At 38.4% G+C, this 4,295-nt stretch overlaps 1 non-coding gene across 1 annotated transcript; it reads right to left on the bottom strand.

Moving 5' to 3' along the window:
* Positions 1-3,626: 3,626 nt before the first annotated feature.
* LOC138149319 (U6 spliceosomal RNA) lies at positions 3,627-3,734 on the bottom strand. Its single transcript, XR_011165292.1, has one exon. It is a non-coding gene; the product is annotated as a U6 spliceosomal RNA (small nuclear RNA).
* Positions 3,735-4,295: the final 561 nt, after the last annotated feature.

Raw genomic sequence — 4,295 nt, forward strand, 5'->3', positions numbered from 1 at the left:
GGACCTCACTGCCAAGCTAAGGAGAAGAATCTCTGAGGTCTCTTTCGCCTCTAAAAACCTTCTGTCTACATCCAACTTCAGATTGTAACTAGCAGAGAGAAAAGAACCATCAGAGGTTTCTGAGCAGGGAAGCAGCATGATCAGAGTTCTATATTAGAAAGATTTATCTGGCATCTATGTGAAAGATAAATTTGATGACAGAAGGGAAAAGGTCAATTAAGACCATTGAAATATAATAGGTGAGAAAGTTCTGATCAAGGATAGTAGCTTTGGAAATGGAAAGGAACAAGAGATGGAAGAATAAGTTACTTTCAAAACTGGTAGGAGTCCATCTCCTCATCCATGGTGCAGCACAAAGAACATTTGCCTGGACATAAGATCTATTCTGTGTCTGTCTCTGTCAAAATAACTTGATTAAAGCACTTAATCTTTCTCAGTTTCATTTTCCTTATCTATAAAACAATGGATTAAATTGGATGATATTTAGAAGGTTTTTTTTTTCTCTCCTGGATCTAATTTTGTGATCCTATGAAAGCACATAGTGGCATAGAGAATGAGGCAACTACATAGCTCAGTGAATAGAGTGCTGGACCTGAAGTCAGGAATTTCTGAATTCAAATCCAACCTGAGACACTCACTAGTTTTGTGACCCTGGGCAAGTTACTTAGACTCTATTTGGCCTCAGTTTCCTCATCTACAAAATGGAGCTAATAATGGCACCTTCTCCTAGGTTTGTCATGAGGATAAAAGGAATTAATATCTGTAAACCACTTGATATCCATTAAAGAGCTATATAAATGCTAGCTATTAGAGAAGGTATTAATATTTCATCAAAGCTGTGGAAACCAAAAGATCAAAAAAAATCATCATAATTATGATTGATATCTCATCCTTTGTGAAAATGATCCAATATGATCATAATATTAATACCAGACATAGGAGGCACTGGGCCATAATGGATAGAGTGCTGGACTTGGAGTCAGGAAGGGTAGGGTATGAATCCTGGTTGTTTGACCATAAACAAATCACTTAACCTCTCTAAGATTTAATTTCCTAATCTATAAAATGGCAATAATAATGGCACCTGCTTCACAGGAATGTTGGGAGGATCAAATGAAATAATATGGGTAATGTATTTCATGCTGACTATTATTGTTATTGATATGCATGCAAGGACAATATAGTTGAGTTTTAACAGATTCATATTCATAATAATAGCTGGAATTCTTATAATGCTTTAAGATTTGCAAAATACTTTATATACATTATTTCTTTTGATCTGCCCTACAACTCTGCTAGGTAAATGCCATAGTTATTATTATAACAATTTTATAGATGAGGAAACTGAGGCACAGAGAGGTTAAGTGGCTTGCCCATGGCCACACAGCTAGTAAATGACTGGGGGCAGGCTTCAAACCCTAGTCTCTACTGATCACAATTCTTTCACTCTGTCCATTATACTATACTGCCTTCCCATATATTTCTCTATAAATATGATTTAATTCTTTCTAATAAAAATCTAGAGAATGGTCTGCTTGTAGCACTCCATTGCCACGTTGAGACTCTAAGAGCTTGTTTAGTTCTATTATCTATTAAAAATCATCAACATTTATCTCTTCTCTTAGGGATGCTGGAATATACTACTGTTTCAGATACCATTTCATATAATATATTTCTTACTTCATTTACCTTCCCTTATGTTATATAGAGTCCATTATATGTCCTCAAAGTTTCTGAAGCACTACAGTATAAAATATTTTCAATAGTCACTGGGTGCCCCTCAAACCAATAGTCCTTAATGAGGGTCAAGCTCTAGAGAAGACTACTTGTCAAGAACTAGGGGATCAGAGGGCAACTAGGTGGCACAATGGATAGAGTACTGGGCCTGGAGTCAGGAAGATTTATCTTCCTGAGTTCAAATGTGACCTCAGATACTTATTAGCTGTATGACTCTGGATAAGTCTCTTAATCCTGTTTGCCTCAGTTTCCTCATTTGTAAAATGAGCTGGGGAAATCACTCCAGTATCTTTACCAAGAAAACCCAAATAGGGTCATGAAGAGTTGGATATAACTGAAACAACTAAACAACAACAAAAGGGATCAGAAGATTCAGATCAAGTCTCTGTCTCCTATCAACTTACTTCTCTGTTTCTCTCCTCTCTTTCTCAACAATCAGGTTCTCTCTTTTTGAACTCCAGCTCAGATGCTGCTCACAATTATCAGCTCTGGTCTCTCCTGAAAGTCAATTATTCCGAAGAATGCAGAAGCAAGAAGGAGAATTGGACAGAAACACTCTCCATCCCCAATTATAGGGCATAAAACATTTATGCCAGGATACTTCTCATTCCAGCTCTCATCTCCATGCATTTGCCCTGGCTGTACCGCCATACCTGGAATGAACCCCCTTACCTGCCTTGACCACTTAGAATCCCTGTTTTCTTTTAAGATTCTGTGACCTTCATAAGCCTTATCCAATTGCCTCTCAGTCATCTCAAACTGGATACTGAATAGACTTAGCATCTTAAATTTAACATATCTAAAACTGAACTCATTATTTCCCCCCCTAAATCTTTCCCCACTCCAAACTTTCCTATTACTGTCAAGGGTAACATTATCATCCCAGTCCTTCAGGTTCATAGGTTAGGTGTCATCTTTGACTCCTCACTATCTCTCACCACCTCCTTGCCCCGACACATCCAATTTATTGCCAATACCTGCCAAGTTCTCTTTAGCAACATCTCTCTTATATACTTCCTTCTCTCCTTTGATATTGCTACCACCCTGATGCAGGCCCTTAGCACCTCACATATGAACTATTACAATAACCTGCTGGTGGGTCTGCCTTCCTCAACTCTCTCCCCACTCCAATTTTTCATCCATTCAGCCACCAAAATGATTTTCCCAAAGCCCAGGTCCAGCCATGTCACCACCTAGTCAATTAACTCAAGTGACTCTCTGTCACCTCCAGGATCAAAAACAAAATCCTCTGTTTGGTATTCGAAACCCTTCATAACCTAGCCTCCTCCTTCCTCTCCAATCTTTTTAGACCTTAATCCTTGACAAGTACTCTTCCATCCAGTGACATTGACCTCCTTGCTATTCCTTAAACAAGACACTCCATCTTTCAGCTCTTTCAGTATTTTCTCTGCCTGTGTCACATGCCTGGAATGCTCTCACTCCTCATCTCCACCTCCTGGCTTCCCTGGCTTCCTTCAAGTACCAACTAAAATTCCATCTTCTGTGGGAAGCCTTCCTTAATCTTAATTCTTGTGTCTTTCCTCTTTTAATTACTTCCTGTTTTTTCTGTATGTATCTTATATGTATTTGCCTGGTTTTTGTCTCTCCTATTAGTTTATGAGCTCCTAGCAGGCAAGGATTGTCTTTTGCCTCTTTTTTTATCTCCAGTGCTTGGCACATAGTAGGCACTTAATAAATGTTTATTGACTAATTTCTTTATGTGGTTGCCTGAACTTCTAGTGTCTTCTCTCACTGGGTTTCTTTGTATTTATTTTGTTTATACTTTATATATGTACAGTGTTTCCACTGTCAGGATATAAGCTCTTAAAGGCAAGACTGGTGAATTTTTCTCTGTCTAGCCAATGCATGGCACACAGAAGGAACTTAATAAATACTTGTTGAGTAACTGATTCTTTGCGTGTCATCCTTGCGCAGGGGCCATGCTAATCTTCTCTGTATCGTTACAATTTTAGTATATGTGCTGCCGAAGCGAGCACAAGTAACTGATTCTTTAATGACAAATTCTACTTTAGGAAGTTAATGTCAGTCACAAATTAGATAGACCAAACCATTAGCACATATTTTATCTGTTGCTTTTGAAAAGGGTACCCTTAGGGCCAGCTAGGTGGCGCAGTGAATAGAGTACCCACCCTGGAGTCAGGAGCAGTCAAAGAGAGATTACCCCCAAGAAGTCCTTGTCTTGCAGACAATGCCCTTTGTATCCAAAAATCTTACATTAAAGGGGTCTGTAGTTTGAACTAATCTCCTGGGAAAGAGGAGTTTATGATTTGTAGTTAGCCATCATCCCTCATTCTCCAGTTGCCAGAAAGGGAAACCCAACCTTAGATGATTACACTACTCAATTTATACTTAACTTCTAGCTCAAGAGAAAAAAAAAGGAGAGGTTGCTTATCCACTAAAACTGGAAAGAGGAACTTAACCTTTTGTCGACCACCCTTTCTCCAGCTTCCAGAAAGGGGAACTTAGCCTTTAAAAAGAGTCTTATGGTCCTATTATTATTTTATTCCTACAAAGATATATGTCTTACTCTAAATTAT

This window comes from Petaurus breviceps, unplaced genomic scaffold, assembly GCF_028583685.1.
Source record: "Petaurus breviceps papuanus isolate PSGF00001 unplaced genomic scaffold, PetGlider_PUasm1.0 90845, whole genome shotgun sequence".
Taxonomy (NCBI): Eukaryota; Metazoa; Chordata; class Mammalia; order Diprotodontia; family Petauridae; genus Petaurus; species Petaurus breviceps.